Below are 21,896 nucleotides of genomic sequence, written 5' to 3'. Positions count from 1 at the left end.
TTTATCCCTCTGGTAGTATGGACCCAGGATCATTATGGGGAGCAGAAGGTGGAAGGTCTGGCTTCTGTAATTGCTTCTCTGCTGGACATGGGTGTGGACAGCTCAGTCCATACTCCCAACCTCTTTCTATCTTTCCCTAGTGGGACAGGGCTCTGGGAAGGTGGGGCTTCAGGACACACTGGTAAGGTCAGCTGCCCAGGGGAATGAGGTTGGCATCATGGTAGCATCTGCAGTTTAGTGGCTGAAAAGAACTGAGATAAAGCAGAACAAAATGTTTAATAATCAGAAACCTAAATATAAGAATATAGAAGCCAGACTTTCCACCATCTGCACCCCATAGTGATCCTGAGCCCATGCTCCCAGAGAGATAAAGAACAGGAAAGTTTCCAGTGGAGGGGATGGGATACAGAACTCTGGTGGTGGGAATTATACCCCTCTTATCCTACAGTCTTATTGACCATTATTAAATCAATTTAAAAAAAAGAGTATACAATTGTATGTCTCAAAGTTTCTCAAAACACAAACTGAATCTTTTTAATATATAGGCTGTGTATTTGATATGTGGACTCTCTCAAAAGCCTAGACCAAGTAGATTAGAAGCATCCAATAGCACAGCTATATACAAGATACTGGATACTGTACAGCAAACCATAACAAAAGGACTTTTCAAAGTTAACCCAATTAACAAATAATGTGATGATAACATTAGCTATCGATTGTCTTTTTGAACCCTAAGACAGCAGGAACCTCACATCTTCACTATAGAGCCCCTACTTCCCCCAGTCCTGGAACCCTTGGACAGGGCCCACTTTCCCGTATGCATCTCCCAATCCAAACCAAATAATATTGCATCCGCCGATCACAACCTAACCAACGCAACGATTGCCACCTCAACATGCTTCACTTCAGACTGTGTCCAGAGACTTCACGTGTGGAATGACAACCCTTCAGCTTCATTGCTCGGGTGAGACCTTTCCTTTTATAGTACACTCTAATTTCATCTCAGGTAGTTCACTTTCTAACAAAGTCCCATAACCTAGATATACACCAGTTTCTGTGAGAGAGAGCTTATGTTCACACGTATCCATAAACTACTGCAAAATATATACCTGAAAGCAGAAGTACACTAGAGTTTGCAGTGAGTACCTCCCTAACACTTCCTCTCCACTATTCCAAGCTTGGGATCCATGATTGCTCAACAAATTGTTTGGCTTCATATGTTAACTCTCTTTTCAATCACCAGGTTCCAGATGCCACCAGGATGCTGGCCAGGCTTCCCTGGATTGAAGACCCCAACAATGTGTCCTGGAGCTCAGCTTCCCCAGAGACACACCTTACTAGGGAAAGATAGAGGCAGACTGGGAGTATGGACCGACCAGTCAACGCCCATGTTCAGCGGGGAAGCAATTACAGAAGCCAGACCTTCTACCTTCTGCAACCCACAATGACCCTGGGTCCATGCTCCCAGAGGGCTAGAGAATGGGAAAGCTACCATGGGAGGGGGTGGGTTATGGAGATTGGGTGGTGGGAATTGTGTGGAGTTGTACCCCTCCTATCTTATGTTTTTGTTCATTAATCCTTTCTTAAATAAAAAATTTAATAAATAAATAAATAAATAAAATAAAAAATAAAAAAAGAGTATAGCATATGAGATTTGGGGTCTTCATGTTGGAAGGAGTTAGGAAGTCTACTTTAGGTATATTCCAAGGGGCCCATGACTTTACTAATTTTTGCCTGAGCCCAACAGCTAACATGTAGGTAGGCTAAGTGTCAGAGTTGAGAATAGGACTAAACAGCTGGATCAGGGCAGCCAAAGCATCTTCTAATATGAAGAAGTTTGCTTTGTCCATATTTAGCATAGACAAGTCATCTGATTTGACAGAAGAGATTTAAAAAGGTTCAACTGCCCTGAATCTCTCTTACACAAGCCTACTGGTCTTACTGTAGGAAATGTTTGCCATTCAGATAAGTAAGTCAGCAAGAACTGACTTAGGAGTCTGAATTTAACAGTTATCAAAAAATATCTTGATTATTTTTGTCTTTTTTAATTTGTTTGGATTTTTGTTATTTATTTATTTATTTATTTATTTATTAGATAGAGACAGAGAGAAATTGAGAAGGGAGGGGAGATAGAGAGGGGAAAAGACAAAGAGACACCTGCAGCCCTGCTTCACCACTCAAGCCCCTGACTAACTACCTGCAGAAGGGAAGCTTCACAAACTTCGAGGCAGGTCTGCAGGTATCTATCTTTCTCTCTCCCTACTACTCCCACCTCTCTCAATTTCTCTGTCCTATTAAAAAAGAAATGAAAGAAAAAGAAAAAAAGATCTGCCAGGAGCAGTGGATTCCTAGTTCCAGCACCAAGCCCCAGCAATAAACCTAGAGTCAAAAACAAAACAAAACAAAACAAAAAAAAAAGCTGCCAAGACAATCTCTGTAGTACAGATATATGCGCCCTGGTTTCAACTAGAATTTTCCTTTTGCTTTTCACATTCTATACAAAAGCATGAAACATTTTTTCAAGTTCAAGATCATTCCTACACAGAAGCTGGTTCTATGCCTGGAACATCATCACTGGCAGCCTCCGGCCAGAGACTTGCCTGCAGCTGATAGGATTCTTTCTTCCCTGGGCTCACAGAGGGTACTTCCAGATAGGATCCTGGAATTTGGAGTGCTCTTTTGTCTCATGACGACATGTATGAAAGGAAATGAGAAGAAATGGAGTGGTGCAGGGTAAAGATGAGGCTTGAAATCACCAGAGAAAGTCCCCAGTAAAGAAAAGAAGTGCTGTTTTTATAGTAGAATTTTTTCACAACAGCCAAGACAGTGATTCAACCTAAATGCCTATCCACAGATGACTGAACGAAAAAAATATTAGGGGGTAGGATAGTAGTGCACCAGGTTAAGTGCACATGACACTAATCACAAGGACTTGTGCAAGGATCCCAGTTTGAGCCCCCGGCTCTCCACCTGCAAAGGGGATCACTTCACAAGCAGTGAAGCAGGCCTGTTGGTGTCTCTCTCTCCCCCTCTCTATTTTCCCCTCCCTTCTCAATTTCTTTCTGTCCTATCTAACAATAATATCAATAACAAATTGGAAAAAATGGCCACCAGGAGCAATGGATTTATAGTGCAGGCACTGAATGATAACCCTGGAGGCAAAAAAAAAAACAAACCTGAAAATATGGTATATTTTCCATTCCGCGGAATATAATATACCACTACAGACTATGAAGCCACGTGTTTGGGGACAAAAATTCATGGGATTCAAAGTGATTGTGTCAAATGAAATAAGTCAGGTAGTGAAAGACAACTACAAGGAGTCCGGCGGTAGCACAGGTGGTGCAAAGCGCAAGGACCAGCGTAAGGATCCCGGTTCAAGCCCCCGGCTCCCCACCTGCAGGGGGTTCACTTCACAAGCAGTGAAGCAGGTCTGCAGGTGTCTATCTTTCTCTCCCCCTCTCTGTCTTCCCCTCCTTGCTCCATTTTTCTCTGTCCTACCCGACAACAATGGCATCAATAATAACTACAACAATAAAACAACAAGGACAACAAAAGAGAATAAATATATATATATAAAAATTTTAAAAGACAACTACAGAGTGGCTTCACTCATATGAGCAATACAAATAACCAAAGGGAAGGACTGGCAACAACAACAAAAATGACTCTCAGACTCAAGTTTTTCACCAAAGGAAAGGAAAGAAGGTTGGATAAGTGGTTAGTGGAATATATATATGGAGCGAGAGAGAAGGAACTGAAATTTTGAGGGCGGGTACAGTGAATCTACACAGAAAGAGGTATGAAGCTATGCTCTTGAAGCTTTTTTAAAATTTTATTATCTTTATTTGTTGGATAGAGACAGTCAGAAATCAAGAGGGAAGGGGGAGATAGAGAGGGAGACAGAGACACACTTGCAGCTCTGCTTCACCTTGTGTATCATAACATGTGTGCTCAACCAGGTGCGCCACCACCCAGTCCCCCTCTTAAAGTTTTATAGTATACTAAACTAATGATAAATCATTAAAATTTGTCTTTAAAATTTAACAAATAAGGTGAAGAGACAAAAGGGAAGGAGACAAACTCCAAGGCTTCCCAGTGGTGTTAGGAAGGTTTGCCAAAACACTCAGGGATTCTGGAGCTAATGGCGGTTATCAGAAAAAAATACATATCTCTGAGAACTCCAATTTCTTGCCATACTCAGCCCTTAACCACAGTCTGGATGTAGCTCATGAGAATCATATCTTCAAGACAAAAGACGAGATGAGTTTCCCAAGTCAACAGCCTTGATCAATGGTTTCCTGTGATTGACCATCCCATTACTCTCTTCAAGAAGAGAATCCTTGGGGTCAGGTGGTGAGGCAACAATAGGCCAGATAATGTATAAGGTTATTAACTTACAGATTTAGCAAGTAAGTGCTATAGACTTCATACACAGTGTTCCAAATATAGACAATAATGTTGTGTTAAGATCATTAAACCTTCTAAGAAACCAGAACAATTATTTCAGTCACTAAAAAAGAAATAACTGTGTTGATGTTCAGAGATGCCAGGCACAGGCTGTCAATCCTTCACCTCCATTATTCTGCCACCAAGTTGTAGATGCTTCCATGACGCCAACCTGACTTCCCTGGACAGATGACCTCGTCAATGTGTCCTGGAATCCCACCTCTCCTAAGCTCTGCCCCACTAGGGGAAGAGAAAGAAAGGCTGGGAATATGGATCGACCTGTCAATGCCCATGTTCAGTGGAGAAACAATTACAGAAGCCAGACCTCCCATCTTCTGCACCCCATAATGATCCTGGGTCCATACTCCCAGAGGGATAGGGAAGCTTCCAACAGAGGGGATGGGATACGGAACTCTGGTGGTGGGAACAATGTGGAATTGTACCCCTCTTATCCTATAGTCTTGTCAATCATGATTTAATCAATAAAAGGAGAGATAGGATTTCCAGAGGTGTGGCTAGGGAGTAGCTGCAGCTGTGTTTTGCTCTCCACGATCAACTAGGAATAGCAAAGAGGACCACCTGAGAACGCAACAAGATAACGCAACCAGGATCATTCCAGGAACCCACCAAGCCACCAGTCTTCAGGGCCAGTATCATGTCTAGAGCTGACATCTTCAATGGCAGTAATATCTGCACCTGGAATTCATCCTGAAAGATCTGCATAAGGTTCTCATTTTTTTATTTTTTTATTTTTTTGTTTGCCTTCAGGGTTATCGCTGAGACTCAGTACCTGCACTACAAATCCATTGCTCCTGGAGGATATTTTTGTTGTTTATCATTGTTGTTGTTATTGCTGTCATCATTGTTGTTGGATAGAACAGAGAGAAATGGAGAGAGGAGGGAAAGACAGAGAGGGGGAGAGAAAGATAGACACCTGCAGACCTGCTTCACCGCTTGTGAAGTGAACCCCCTGCAGGTGGGGAGCTGGGGGCTCGAACTGGGATCCTTATGCCAGTCCTTGCGCTTCTGACCACGTGTGCTTAACCCTCAGCACTACCACCCAGCCCCCATAAGGTTCTTTTTTGAAGAGATGTTACTCTCTTCAGAAAAAAAAAATAATAGGGGGTCGGGCGGTGGCGCAGCATGTGGCGCAAAGCGCAGGAACCGGCGTAAGGATCCCGGTTCGAGCCCCCGGCTCCCCACCTGCAGGGGAGTCGCTTCACAGGCGGTGAAGCAGGTCTGCAGGTGTCTATCTTTCTCTCCCCTTCTCTATCTTCCCCTCCTCTCTCCATTTCTCTCTGTCCTATCCAATAACAAATTGCATCAACAAGGGCAATAATAATAACCACAACGAAGCTACAACAAGGGCAACAAAAGGGGGAAAAAAATGGCCTCCAGGAGTGGTGGATTCATGGTGCAGGCACCGAGCCCAGCAATAACCCTGGAGGAGGAAAAAGAAAAAAAAAAATCTATGATAATTGGAAAAGTAATAAATAAATGAATGGTGTAGTGTTACAGGCATACTATAACCAAATGGTGATCATATTACATGAATGTGCCAGCTTGACACACTGTACAACTTAATCTTACACAATGGCATATGTCAAATATGATTAAATTCAAAAAAATGAAGAAAGCACTAGTTTCTGATGTGTCCATTTTCTGATTTCAGTACTTGCTAATAGAGTGCAAAGGATTGAGGCCCACAGTGCGAGTCAGTCAACTCTACAGTTTCAGAAGAAGGACCATTCTTCAACTCTGAGGATTGCCCCCACTTCTGACAGCACGTGAAGATTTAAGAAGTCACCCAAATCACCCAGTTTCAATCCAGGAGAATTTCAGGTTAGACCTGTTCTCTTTCTGCATCTTCCTTCAAAACAAGACTGCATTCTACAACATAAGCCTTTGCTGAGATTAGAGTGATGACTGATCCCAGTTTCCCCAAAACCAGCCTACTTTAAACCAAGTGGATCCCATTTCCCAGGAAACTTCATCTAGGGAAAACCCTACCATGACCCTAATATTTGAATGATGAATCCACTTGGCTAGCCAGTGGATTCTTCAGTCTACATTGGAAATCCTCCAGGTTGGAGGCAGGGTGAGAATGAGTGGTGGGGTTCAGGCACACTCCCCCATGTTTATAACATTACTGAACTCCAGCTCTGCAGGCTGGCTGGCTGGCTGGCTGAACTGAAAGATCTCCCCTGGGACACACAGACAGAGCCCCTTGCCAGAGAGGGATCACAGCTTGATGGTGAGATCATGCCTAGAAAGACTTCTGAACATGTGAGCTGCTGAGAGCCCTCATTAATTATATATTATAGGGCACTCACCCAAGAGAGCTGGCATGCACAGCCAAAGGAAAACCTCAGTGGTCAACAGCTGGAGATTGCCTCATGGTGGACCTGACATCAGCCAGTTCCAAAAGAGGGGTGTGGCCCAGAGGGTTAAAGGGAAGGGGGATGGGTGGGACTGCAGAATATCAATACAGCAATCTTGTGCTCACAGGATGTGGTGTCTGCTTTACAGAGACATTCAGAGACGTTACTTGGGCTAAACAGAGGATGCTAATCAGCCCCAACATTGAATACAAGGGAGCCCCCATAGTACCAGCATTTCTGGGACACTTGTGAGAGTGCTATGCTTGGAAAAACTCAAAATCTAGCCATAAAAACAGAGGCAGAAAGAATAGAATGTATAAGCAACAACCACAGTATGTCTCAAAGACTGACAGTCAGTTGACAGGAACTTTGTAGCACTTACACACATCCCATGTATTTGCTGAGCATGTCAGGAACTATGCTAGATATCAGAAATCCAGGATGTGGGAAGTCAGGTCTCTCTGACTGCAGAATGCTCAAAGTCTAACACCTAGAGAGCATCTGATGGAGGGGCTGGGTGGTGGTGCACACATCATATAAGCATAAGGACCTGCGCAACGATCCCAGTTTGAGCCCCCGGCTCCCTACCTGTGTGTGTGTGTGGGGGGGGGGGGTCCCTGCTTCACAAGTAGTGAAGCAGGTATGCAGGTGTCTGTCTTTTTTTCTCCTTCGCTATTTTCCCCTCCCCTTTCAATTTATCTCTGTCCTGTCCCAAAAAATGGGGGGAAAAATGGACACAGGAGCAGTGGATTTTTAGTGTAGGCACCCAGTTCCAGTGATAACCCTGGAGGCAGAGAGAGAGAGAGAGAGAGGAAGCATCTGATGACATACTTTTATAATGAATAAATATTTAGTGCTTACTATGATGGTGAATGACCGTAATACCATGTGACCCCAGTTACGACTCAGGTAGGCAGGGAGGAGGGTTAGAGCAGAATGTAACTGGAGTCATTTGAGACTCAACAACCACAATCTCTGAATTTGTCTCTTCTTTTTCTCTGTCACAGATCTATGACATCTCTCTCCTGCTACAAGACTTACCCAGCTCCATAGCTAGTCTTGTCTTATACTGCTTTCTTCCTTACTAGACATAAGAAAAAAATCCCTCATGTAAAATCTATGTTGTTTCCTCATTTATTATCAGCATAGTACTGAAGGTTTTTGAATGTATCCACAAATGGATAAAATGGAATGATCAAAAAGTGTAACTCCAGAGAGTAAACTAGCTCACCTGAACAGGGCACTTGTTTTGCCCTGCTTGCTCCCCAGGTTCGAGCCCACTCGGTGCAGTGGCTTTCTGTGTCTCTCTGAAAATATCGGCTCAGTAGGGTCAAAAAAAAAAAAAAAAGATCTAGTTTCTAGGAGTAAGAAAACAAAGTCAGAAAAATGAGGCTTATCTTTCTGAACAAAGAAAGATGAAGAGGACTTTGTTCTTTGGTGAGATTTTTCCCAACAACTGTCTAATTATTGTAGTTTTTAGATTTTTATTTTTTTTAATTATTTATTGCCACCAGGGTTATTGCCGGGGCTCAGTCCTGGCAGGATGAATCCAATGCTCCTGATAGCCATTTCTTTTCCTTTTTCCCCCTTTATATTTGATATGATAGAGAAATGATATGATAGAAAATGAGAGGGGAGGAGATAGAAAAGGAGAAAGAAGAACCGGCGCTAGGATCCCGGTTCGAGCCCCGGCTCCCCACCTGCAGGGGAGTCTTCACAGGCGGTGAAGCAGGTCTGCAGGTGTCTGTCTTTCTCTCCTCCTCTCTGTCTTCCCCTCCTCTCTCCATTTCTCTCTCTCCTATCCAACAACGAACGTCATCAATAACTACAACAATAAAGCAACAAAAGGGAATAAAATAAATATAAAAAAAGAAAAGGAGAAAGACACTTTCCACCCTGCTGTACTGCTCATGAAGCATCCCCCTACAAGTGGGGAGACAGATGGCTTGAACCAGGTCCTTGTGTATGGTGTGTGCACTCAACCAGGTGCACCACCACCCGTGCCCTGACATATTGATTTTTTAAACAAATTTCATTGATTCATCGCTGGTTTAAAATTTCAAGAATACAAATTTACACCTCTATATGAGTACAAGCTTCACTGTACCCACCAGCAAACTTTTTATATCATCTCACTATCAGAAAGACTCCTTGCCAACCAGTCTTCCCTGGGCAGACAACCCCACCAATATGTCCTGGAGCCCCACTTCCCCAGAGCCCTGCCCCACTAGGGAAAGAGAGAGGCAGGCTGGGGGTATGGATCCACCTGTCAACGCCCATGTTCAGCGGGGAAGCAATTACAGAAGCCAGACCTTCCACCTTCTGTATCCCACAATGACCTTGGGTCCATACTCCCAGAGGGATAAAGAACAGGAAAGCTATCAGGGGAGGGGGTGGGATATGGAGCTCTGGTAGTGGGAATTGTACACCTCTTATCCTATAGTCTTGTCAGTGTTCCCATTTTATTTTTGATTTTTTTTCTAATATTTTTTTTATTTTACTTTTGAGAGAGAGACAGAGACAGAGAATGACCAGAGCACTGCTCAGCTCTGGCTTATGATGGTACGGGGGATTGAACCTAGAACTTTGTAGCCCAGGCATGAGAGTCTGTTTGCATTACCATTATGCTATCTCCCCACTTTAGTGTTTCCATTTTATAAATAAATGAAGTTTTTTTAAAAGACCCTTCATCCCATTCTCCACACATACACCCTTCTCCTTTCACTCTGGTAATCACCGGGGTCTTTGGTGAGTCTAACAGTTATTTTTTGAAGCCACATATTTAATAAGTGCAATCTGATAAATCTAGATATATGCAAACAATCATGCAGTTGTACTGTCTTTCACTTTCTCTTTCCCTCTTCTTTATCTTAAGGAAAAAATAAGAAAAGGAGAAAGGAAGAGGAAGAGGAAGACTTTTGATGTTTTTATCAGCTGGTGATAAAAATATCAAAAGTCTAGCAAGGTTTGGTGTGTACCAAACCTAAAGTACCAACTACTCAGGAAGCTGAAGCTAGAGAATTGCTTGAATCCAGGAGTTCTCTAATGCACTATGCTGATGGTGTGTCCACACTAGAAATATAAAAAAATCTTAAAAATATACAGCATGCAGGGAACAATTATAGAAGCCAGACCTTCCACCTTCTGCACCCTATAATGTTCCTGGGCCCACGCTCCAAGAAGGATAAAGAATAGGAGAGTTTTCGGGGGGGAGGGGGGTGGGATAGGGAGTTCTGGTCATGGGAACTTTATGGAATTGTACCCCTTTTATCCTATGATCTTGTCAATATCTCCAGTTTATAAGTTTAAAAAATTTAAAAATTATATATATATATATATATATAAACAGTATCCTATTCAGAATCAAGGAATCTAACCTATAGAAGTTAACATAGCTATAAAGAAAATATATAGAGATATTATCTATGGTAAAACATTAAACAACATGTATTTCCTTGCCACTAAGTAATTTGCAGCTATTAAAGCCCTTGTTTTAGAGGAATATCTAATGGCATAAAATATCTTCACTGATTATTACATATACAAGATAGAGTGCTATGTATACAATATACATGCTATACAATGCAATGATTAAAATTTTTAATTGTCTAAATTTAAAAACTCTGCCACTTTCTATATACATAAACTTGAGCAAGATTTAAACTGTGACTCAGTTTTTCCATCTGCAAAATAGAATAAAAATAGTATCTACTTCAAAGTCACAAAATAAAAAGTGCTTATAACAGTGCCTAGCAGATGACAAGATAAATGATAACAACTGGGAGTTGGGCGGTGGCACAGCGGGTTAAGTGCACGTGGCACAAAGTGCAAGGACCGGCAGAAGGATCCCAGTTCGAGCCCCCAGCTCCCCACCTGCAGGGGAGTCACTTCACAAGTGGTGAAGCAGGTCTGCAGGTGTCTGTCTTTCTCTCCCCCTCTCTGTCTTCCCCTCCTTTCTCCATTTCTCTCTGTCCTATCCAACAACAACGACATCAATAACAACAAAGATAACTACAATAATAAAACAAGGGCAACAAAAGGGAATAAATACATATTTTTTAAAATAAATAAATAAATAAATGATAACAACTGTTATTACTTATATTCACAATAGCCTTAATTTGTAGTAAAAATATTTTTGTGTGTATGTATTTGTTCACTGACTTATACATATATTTGTATACCACTCATAATAAATTAGCACATTATGTTTACATGTATATATCTGCATTGTGTTTATGGGAAGCAGACAGAAAGACTTAAATGGTTATAGATATACTTTAAAAGGGTTATTATCTCTGATAAGATTATTATAACTTTTTCTTCCACCAGGGTTATTGCTGGGGGCTTGGTGCCTGCTGTAAATCCACTGTTTTCAATAGGCATCCTCTTAACAGCCTTTTTTTTTTATATATATAATAGAGACAGAGAAATTGGGGTGGGGAAAGAAGGAAAGAAAGAAAGGAAGGAAGAAAGGAAGGAAGGAAGGAAGGAAGGAAGACCTACAGCATGCCCCATTGTTCAGGAAGCTTCCCTCCTTAAATTTCTTCTCTTTCTTTCTTTCCTTTTTTTTTTTTTTTTGTATTTTATTCCATTGTCAAATTTCCTGTGATAAGCATGTATTATCTTCATGGCTTCTGGGATGTGATTAAACTTCTAACCCCATCCAAGTTCTGAATGAGTTGAAACAGTATCATAAGAACTTAGTGGGCTGGAGAGACAGCATAATGGTTATGCAAAAGACTTATGCCTGAGGTGCTAACGTCCCAGGTTCAATCCCCAGCACCACCAAAAGCCAGAGCCTGAGCAGTGCTCTGGTCTCTCTTGCTCTTTCTGTATCTCTAATTAAAATAAACAAATATATATATACATATATATATATATATATATATATTTTTTTTTTTTTTTTTACCAGAGCACTGCACAGCTCTGGCTTATGCGGTGTGGGGGATTGAACCTGGAACTTGAGAGCCTCAGGCATGAAAGTCTCTTTGCATAACCATTATGCTATACTCCCACCCACACCTAAATAAAATATTTTTAAAAAATTAAAGTAGAAAAAAAAAGAATTTAGCAACATGGAGATCAAAATGTCATCTTTATTATTAATTAACTACATGTACATATACTGTGACCCAAACTAGTCAGATAACATGCTACCACTTCTTTTTTTTTTTTTTAGAATAGTTTGTACATGTTACCATTTCTACTTGTGCCATAACTTTTGAGCTTATGCCCCAACCCCAGGCCCACCATCTGAAAGACATTACAGCTCCCTGTTATCAGATATAAAAATTCAGAGGGGGGGCAGGGTGGTGGCGCACCTGGTTGAGTGCATGTTACAGTGCACAAGGACCCGGGTTCAAGCCCCTGGTCCCCACCTGCAGGGGGAAGCTTCACGAGTGGTGAAGCGGGGCAGGACTGCAGGTGTCTATCTCTCTTCCTCCCCTAGCTCCCCCCTCCCCTCAATTTCTGCCTGTCTCTAACAAATAAACAAAGATAATAAAAAAAAAATTTTTTTTTAAGAAGTTATAGGAACTACTCGATGATTTCACTCATGTGAAATCTAGAGGTCTGAAACACAGGAACCTGAAAAAAAAAAAAACAAGAAGCGAACTATTTCTCAGACTCATGAGAACTAGAGCAGTTAGTTACCTTTGGGAGGTGGGAGGGTGGGCTATAGAACTCTGGTGGCGGGTGTGGTGTGAAACTATACACTGTAATCTTACAATCTTGTTACCTACTATTAATCACAAATTTTAAAAAAGGAAGAAAAAAAGAAGTCATAGGGAGCCCCCCCCCCCAATAATCACCTCTCAGACACATTAATAGGAAAAGCTTTATTAAACCAAGTCCACACTCTGCAGGATGTGGGCAGGTGCCAAGCTTCTGTAGGAATTGCGAGTTTGATTCCTACTAAAATACGACTCACAAGACTAATTTCTAGAAACAAAAAAATCTGGTTCTTTTCTGAGATATGAAGGAAATCTTCACACCACTCTGATGCTGATAACGGAAATTAATGAGACTTAGACCCGGACTTTCAAAGAGATACTTAGAAAAGAGAGAGTGGAAGAGAGAGAACAGGAAAGGAGAAAATGTAGGAAAAGGCAGGAAGGTAAAAGAAGTGGAAGTAGATGGGGGGGGGGGGGGGCTGGGTGGTGGCGCACTCAGTTAAGTGCACATAGTACTAAACTCAAGTACCCAGGGGCTCGGGTACAAGACCCTGCTCCCCACCTGCCGGAGGGGATGCTTCACAGAGACCTGAAGCAGTTCTCCAGGTCTCTTTCTCTCTCCCTCTCTACCTCCCCCACCTCTCAATTTCTCTCTGTCCTGTCAAATAAAATGGAAAAAATGGCCTCCAGGAGCAGTGGATTTGTAGTGCAGGCACCAAGCCCTAGCAGTAACCCTGGAGAAGAAAGAAAAGAAAGGAAAAGGAAAAGGAGAGGAGAGGAGAGGAGAGGAGAGGAGAGGAGAGGAGAGGAGAGGAGAGGAGAGGAGAGGAGAGGAAAGGAGAAAGAAAGAAAAAGAAAAAGTTAAAAAGGAAAAAAATCAAGTCCAGAGTTGGTCCTTTGAGTGCTTTAAATTTTCAATCACATTACAGCAATCAGCGATATTTACAGTCCCCAGCTGCACTTCACCTGATCAAAAATATAAATACTCTTTCTCATGTGTAGGTACGCATGACCTGCTGTTTAGCCTTTTAATCATAAGGAAAAATACATTTATTCACTCAGAACTACAACGTAGAAGCCCCTGAAGCACTCCATAGTTCAACATCTGGAATTCATCACCAAGGTTATGCGATTCAAAGAGTCAGCATGAGGGTGACAGGCTAAGCCTTAAAACTTACACAAACATATCTACTGGGGTGGGACCTAGAGATAAGAAGTCCATCTTTGACTTCATTTTGCTGCTGGACAATTAGTTTGCAAGTTGACTGGCATTTACTAATAATTTCTAACAAAGCTGTTAAAAAGACATTGAGTTAAGAGCAAAAAGTCTTTGAGAAAAATCTAGGTACTTCACAGCACATGACTGTTTTTTTTTTTTTCTTGACATAAGTTTTGTTTGCTTTACTTGTTTAAATGATTTCTCCTTGCCTACAGCCAGAAACTTACCACATTTTTCATGGGGTAATCAAACTGATGTTTGAGGGGCAGCCTAGCTGTTACCTCATGCTGTGTGGACTGTCCCCTTGGTGTCTGAGGCCTATTAGTGATGGGTCATTCACCGGGCACCCTCGCACCAAGCACTGACTGTTCTTACTGAGGGATTTGTAGGCTGGGTAGCTTGTACCCAGGCCTATTAAACCTGCTCTCTAGGATCAGGAAGTCTTCCCATTGCGGAAGAGCCAGCTGGAGACCAATAGAGTAGAGGAAGCTACAACAAAAAGCCAAGAACCACACAAATCCAAGAACTAGAACCCAGGAGAATACAGACTCTGGATCAGAGGCAATTTTGAATTCTACCTTGGCTTCTCTACAGCTGGACTGCTTTATCTAAGTCTTTTTCCCTTTGTTTTAAAAATGGTAAGAGTAATAACAATAATGTCATTAATCTGCTTGAAATACTGGAGGACCTCTAACATTCTAGGTAATGTGCCTAGGGCAAAGCCTCTTTTTTATGTTTTCTATTTTCTTACTGTCCATTTGACAGTGCACCTTATGCAATAGTTGTCAAATCCCTAATAGTCATCAGACATTAACAAGTCTTCTAAGGCAGGACTCATGGAACCTTTGATCTGGCCCCAAGGTTGGAAGGCTTTGGGAACTGACCACAGATTGCCAAAATGTTTAGAAGTAAAAGAAACCTGAGAAACTGTTCAGGTTGAATACTTTCCAGATTTTTCTTTTAGGCACAAAACCTATTCTCTCCTGGAGAAGTATGTTTGTGTTCTCTGAGCAGATCCCCAGGACCTGATAATCAGCAACTTTCAGTATATTTTCACGTTTGTCGGCCATCTGGCTATCCTCTGCTGAAGATTTTGTCAATCTCCTCTCCACTTTTTTTTTTAAGTGAGACTGCTGTTTTGTTGCCAAGCTTTCTGCAGAAATCCAACACACAGCAGATAAAGAAGAGATGATTTGGTTGAATGACTGTGGGGAGATACACCTCGGCCTCCTTGCAATGATATCCTTAAAGCACACCCACAAGATGTCCAATTACCCAGATACATAACAAGAAAAAGCAATGGTCTAGTCCATCCCTCTATCTTACATGCAGTGAAATTAAAGGTTCCTTTCCCAATGCTATTCCAGTATGGAATGTAGAAGCAGGTCTAGAATCTAAGACTCTTCACCATGTGGCTATGAATGGTGTACTTCAGAGGTGTCAGAAGGGAAAAGAAGAGATTTGGTTTTGGTGTTCCCCTATTTTGGGTCCTCTTTCCACCATCATCTCTCCCATTACCCAGTCACTTCATTAAATTTTTGACTGACAAGTATTTCCCCTCTGTCACTAATACAATACTCCAACCCAGGTTGCCATCCCCAGAGAATCTTGTCATCCTCTAAACCTTTTCAGTTTCTATCCTCTTGAAACATATCTGCCTTCTCTTGTTCCCTCAACATTGCTCACTTACTGATTCACACCCTGACAAACCAATCCATTATGAGGTGGTTGTGTATGTTTGTATGTCATGCAAACAATTTCTATAGCTACATTTTTATAAGATCAGTCTAGAAACCTAACTAATTTCATGCTGGCTGCTAGGCTGCTTAGACATATGCTATTTTAGTCACAGATACGATGTTGAATGAAGACCCCAAATTTCATCGGCTATACTCTTACCTTTACGTTCCTGATTATTTTTTTAAATTGTTCTGATTTATATCTTAATGCTTTTTAGTTACCAAGTTGCAGATGCTACCATGACTCCAACCTGACTTCCCTGAGCAGACAACCTTACAATGTATCCTGGAACCCCACCTCCTCAGAACCCTGCCCAACTAGGGAAAGAGAGAGACAGGTTGGGAGTATGGATCGACCTGCCAATACCCATGTCCAGCAGGGAAACAATTACAGAAGTCAGACATCCCACCTTCTGCACACCATGAAGACCTTTGGTCCATACTCCCAGAGGGACCAAGAATAAGGAAACTTCCAGTGGAGGGAAGGGGAAATGGAAGTCTGGTGGTGGGAATTGTGTGGACTTGTACCACTCGTATCCCACAATTTTGTCAATCATTATTAAATAACTAATAAAAAAATATTTTCAAAAAAAAGATATAACATTGGATCACTTCACCTATAGCAGTAGCCACTTGGTCAGTACTTTCACTCAAACCACGCTCCAATTCTTATTCACATGTAAACCCACCCAGCTTATACCTACTCATGGTTCTCATAAGGAGAGGGGGTCTCAGTGAGTCAGAGGAGAAAAGATTAGGAAGGGAAAGTTGGGGGCAAAAGTAAATATAACAAAAAAGAAGCCTGAGACAAACAACTCCAACTGAACGTCCCACCAGCACATCCCATATCCACTGTTGTCAAGCACCTAAAAGGCAGTGAGTAGCACAAGAATCACAAGGACGTTGAGCAGACACTGTGCTTCAGAAAGACAGGCAGTCAGAAGAGCCAGTTTCTAGTCACAGCTGATGGTCACTACTGACTAACACACTCAGACTGGATTACTAGGCGGATAAGAAATGAACTTGGCTTAAATGAATTCAATGGAATTTGATGGCCTATTACTATAGCTTCTACAAGAAATACAGAGCTGGGAGTCAGGCGGTAGCGCAGCGGCTTAAGTGCATGTGGCGCAAAGCGCAAGGACTGGTGGAAGGAACCCGGTTCGAGCCCCTGGCTCCCCACCTGCAGGGGAGTCGCTTCACAAGCAGTGAAGCAGGTCTGCAGGTGACTATCTTTCTCTCCCCCTCTCTGTCTTCCCCTCCTCTCTCCATTTCTCCCTGTCCTATCCAACAACGACATCAATAACACCAATAATAATTACAACAAGGGCACCAAAAGGAAATATTTTTAAAAACTTAAAAAAAAAAAAGAAATAAGAGCTGTGTGTGAGCTTTAAGACTTCAATACAATTTGATTATCTATACATGGGGTACAATGATAAGAGCTGGAGAGACTGAACAACGAGGAAATAGAATCTCTTCCCAGTTCACACTTTGCAAAGCATAGAAACTTATAATCCTTAAAGAATGCAGTGTATTGCTATGTTGTAAGGCAAAGCCAAATAAATTCCACAAGGGAAGCAAAGACCAGAATAGAAGGAAGAAGGGGAGAATGAAGACAGACCACTAATTCACCTCACTGAAGATTGTTTTGGAGAGCTTCCAAGTGAGCCTGAGTTAGCTCCCAGACCGAGTTGAAAGTCAAGTCAAGTCTCCTCATATTCAGGGTAACCCATTCTGCACTCTGCTTGACACACTAGGGTTGGGGGTAATGGCTATCGCTCTTGAACACTACATGACTCTCAGAATGCACCATGCTCAGTCCAGGCACCAATAATGTAGTTTTTCCCAGGGCTGTATTTTCATCTTTTCCTAACTTTTAATTCTCACAGATGAAGGAACAAGATGTGTCAAGCCCCCAACCACCCAGAGGTACTTGGAGGTGGAAATACAAATACTCTCATGGGAAATCAGTGTGAAGGACTGATCCCAAAATATTTCTAATTTTCTAATACCTCTGAAAGAAGAGCAGTTGGTTATCAGGTGATCACTGGCCACTGAGAGTTACTCTAAGCTACTCAGGTTGAGAATATTGCCATTTACAATTTGGAGACTTGTCACAGTATTATTTTCACAACACTAATAAATACTGTAAATGTCCAAATAAAAAATACTCCAAGTTCTGGAAATTGTCTTATCTAAACCTATATGCTCTGGAAATGTTTAGCAAGGGAGCTCTGTAACATAAAACAGATATAGAAAGGGTCCTCCCTAGGAAAAAGCCTTTGGGAAATGCCAAACTATTAATTACATATTAAACTGAAAGTCTCTTTAATAACAATTGCCCATGCTACAAAGAACAAAGCCAAATATATTCCAGGGGGTAAAGTCAAGCAGTCCAAAGTGCTCCTTTGAGTAAAAGCCCTTTAAAGATGAAACAAATTTGTGATGAGTATTTGAATTCTGTTCACACTGTGGTGAAAAGGAAAGTTAAACATGTGTATTGTTTTTCAGACCTGAAAAAAAAAAAAAGAATGGTTCTTTTTATTTCTAGAAAAAGCTAACTAAATCTAAAGGTCTATGTGACAAAAATTCTGCTTTCCAGTGGGTTAAGCGCACATGGCGCAAAGCACAAGGACCAGGGTAAGGATCCCAGTTCAAGTCCCCGGCTCCCCACCTGCAGGGGAGTCACTTCACAGGTGGTTCACAGGTCTGCAGGTGTCTATCTTTCTCTCCCCTTCTCTGTCTTCCCCTCTTCTCTCCATTTCTCTCTGTCCTATCCAACAACAACGACATCAATAATAACTACAATAATAAAACAACAACAAAAGGGAATAAATAAATTTTTTTTAAAAAAATTCCAGTTGGGAGTGGAGACATAAGACAAAGGTTGGGTACTGACACCACAGAAAATACCAAAGGAACTCTATGGATGGCGGAGAGTCGCTTTGTTGTCTTTCTCTCTTGTTCTAGACTATTTTCTTCCCCCTGGCATTCCCATTCCCTGCCACTCTCTAAAAACACAAAATAAAAACTAGTCCAAGGAAGAGGCTCAGCAGTATTGTGTGTGGAGTAGGGCCCTGTTTCAAACTCTAGCAGAAAAACTGTGCCAGGAAGGTATTCACTTTCTGCAAGTCCTGCCTACAAGTCCTGCCTGCTAGTCCTCTTCTCACATCGAATTCATTTCATTTGTCAAAATATTTTCATTTTAAATCAAATAATGGGGAGAAATAATCACATGAGTATCCCAAAACAAACTTCACATTCATATGCCTGGATCATCCTCGTCTGTGAAGAAATCCATTTTGGTGTCAAATATGTAACTATGGGCTATGTGTTCTCTGAATTATTTCACATGAGGAATTCTAAATAGCTGTACAGATACAACACTGATGACAGAGATTGAGTCAAATTCAGAATTAAAGTGAATGTGAATGACCTACAGCGGCCACGGTCTGTTTGATTTTGTAAATGGAATAGAGAAGGATCTTCACACCAATATTAAAAAAAAAAAAAAAAAAGCAGCAACTTAGCCCAGCTAACCAAAGCTCTGTCTGCTCTGTACTTTCCAAGAGTCAAAACACACAAAGACACAGCGCTGGACACCAGCGGAAACCTTGTAATAGCAGGGCACACTATACCAGCCTGTGAAGTCTGTTTTTAAGTTTATTTATCTTTATTAATGTGCTGAATCCCCCCACACACACACACACACACACAGCCTCTTGGATGAGGCCACTAAGTGCCCCTTTCTGATGCTGGTGCCATCCTTGTTTTTCCTTTGGTTTTTGCCATCTGAATCTGGGTCTGAATTGCTAAGAGCCAGCTGGCTCTTGAGCACCTCCCTGGAAGAAATCACTTAGCCCTTTGTTCCATGCTTCCTGGCTCCTTCTGCCACTGAACGGAGGTTTTTCCCAAAGCGGATGGAAGGCACTTCACACAGGATGAGTGACTGTTTGTGTTGCCTTTTGCCACTGAGTTTCTTTTACTGCTCTCCTAGGCAGATCTGATGGAGTCCCTCTGGAAAGCTGGAAAGGATGTGAACCTGGGGAGGTTTCGAGTCAGTTACCTCATGGGCTGGGATGAATTTTATTTTGTGGTTCCCTTATTTTTAATCAGCTCATTTCTTGAAAAGGTGCTTGTGCCAATTATACATCTTTGTAACATGTTAACAAAATATTAGTAATAAAGAGACTAATTCTCCCTTCTTCTCTTACTCCTCTTCAACCTTCTCCTCCTCCTCCTTTATTCCAGAGCACCACTGAACTCTAGCTTATGATAGTACCAGGGACTGAACCTGGTACCTCTGATGCTTTGAGCATGAAATTCTACTCACTATCATGGTGCTATCTTCCTGATTCTGAAACACAAATTTTTAATGTGTGAGATATTGCTGAAAATACTTTTCACACCCTTCCAATTTATGACAGAGTTAGTGAGTGAAATTCAAATGATGAGATGCTGCCTTATTAAGATGAGTTTAGAACAGGGACCCCAAATCTTCATCTGCAATATTCCAGCCTTTAGGTTCATGATTAGTCAACAATTTGTTTGGCTTTATATGTTAACTCTTTTTTTCAGCCATCAGGTTCCAGATGCTACCATGATGCCAACCAGACTTCCTTGGGCAGATGACCCCACCGATGTATCCTAGAACCCTACCTCTCCAGATCCCCGCTCCACTAGGGAAAGAGAGAGACAGGCTGGGAGTATGGATTGACCTGCCAATGCCCATGTCCAGCAGAGGAACAATTACAGAAACCAGACTTTCCACCTTCTATAACTCATAATGACCCTGGGTCCATACTCCCAGAGGGTTAAAGTATAGGAAAGCTCTTAGGAGACAGAATGGGATACAGAGCTCTGGTGGTGGGAATTGTGTGGAGTTATACACCTCTTACCCTGTGGTTTTGTCAGTGCTCCCTTTCTATAAATAAAAATAAATTAGTTTTAAAAATCTTAGGGGAGATAGTATAATGATTATTCAAAGAGCCTCTCTTGACTGAGGCTCCAAAGTCCCAAGTTTAATTCTCTACGCCAAGACAAGCCAGAGCTGAGCAGTTCTTAAAAAAAAAAAAAAAAAAAAAAGTCTTGAGTTTATGTGTGAGGAAAGGGAAGGGCTGGCAGGTGAAAAAAATATTAACTTGAACTATATTTAAAATTACAGCAGAGAAGGAGATAACATAGTGGTTATGCAATCTGAGGCTCCAAGGCTCCAAGTTCAATACCTCACACCACCATAAATCAGAGCTGAGCAGAGTTCTGGAAAGGAGAGGAGAGGGGAGGAGAGGGGAGGGGAGGGGAGGGGAGGGGAGGGGAGGGGAGGGGAGGGGAGGGGAGGGGAGGGGAGGGGAAGGAATGGGAGGAGAGGAGAGGAGGAAGGGAGGGGAGAGAGAGAAAAAAGAGAACAATAAAAGAGAGGAAAAGAAGGATAAAGAAAGGAAGGAAAGGGAAAAAGAGAAACAAAGAAAGGAAAGAAGGGAGATAGGAAGGAAGGAAGGAAGGAAGGAAGGAAGGAAGGAAGGAAGGAAGGAAGGAAGGAAGGGAGGGAGGGAGGAAGGAAGGAAAGAAGGGAGGGAGGGAGGAAGGAAAGAAGGGAGGGAGGGAGGAAGGGAGGAAGGAAGGGAGGGAGGGAGGGAGGGAGGGAGGGAGGGACGGAAAGAGAGAAGAAAAAGAAAAGAAAGAAACAGAAGACAAGGGAGAGAAAATATAGTGGCAGATGCCCAGGAGGAAGAGGATAAATCTTAGTGAGACAGCAGTGAGCTAAAAGACCTGTCCCTGCTACCAGAATGCACACACACACTACCCCCACCAATGCACCATATTTAATAAAGGAAATCGTGCTCACAAAAGAGTACTTTACATGGTGTGTTCAGGTCATCTGGCCTCTTCCCTTCTGCACTAACCCTACTGTCAAGGTCTGTGAACATGCCTCTCTAAGCCTAATCCAGAGTTGTTAGGTCAATTATTGTTAAGGAGTAATGGGTTCTTGGTAGACTAGTCAGTGCATTTTGCTTATTACAACTCCACTAGCACTAATGTTAGACAGGTTTGTTTGTTTGTTTGTTTGCAATTAATTGACCTGTATTTTCAAGTGGAGGTAGATGAACTGAGGTCACAAGAATATTAAAACACATAGAAGCACAGCCTACATAGAGTAAAAATGAATTCTAATCCAGACTCTTGGAGGATATATGAGTACATGAATATAAAATAAAAAGTATAAATAAAATGCGTATACAAAATTTTAAAGATGTATTTTACCTATTTTATAAGAGGAAGTTTCGTGTGTGTGTGTGTGTGTGTGTGTGTGTGTGTGTGTGTGTGTGAAAGAGAGTGAGAGAGAGAGAGAGAGAGAGAGACACCAGAGTAGCACTCTGGTACATGCTGCATCGGGAATCGAATAAGGAGTCTCAGGCAGGCAAATCCTGCA

Source organism: Erinaceus europaeus, chromosome 8 (genome assembly GCF_950295315.1).
Source record: "Erinaceus europaeus chromosome 8, mEriEur2.1, whole genome shotgun sequence".
NCBI classification, from domain to species: domain Eukaryota; kingdom Metazoa; phylum Chordata; class Mammalia; order Eulipotyphla; family Erinaceidae; genus Erinaceus; species Erinaceus europaeus.
Note: the sequence above shows the minus strand (reverse complement) of the source record.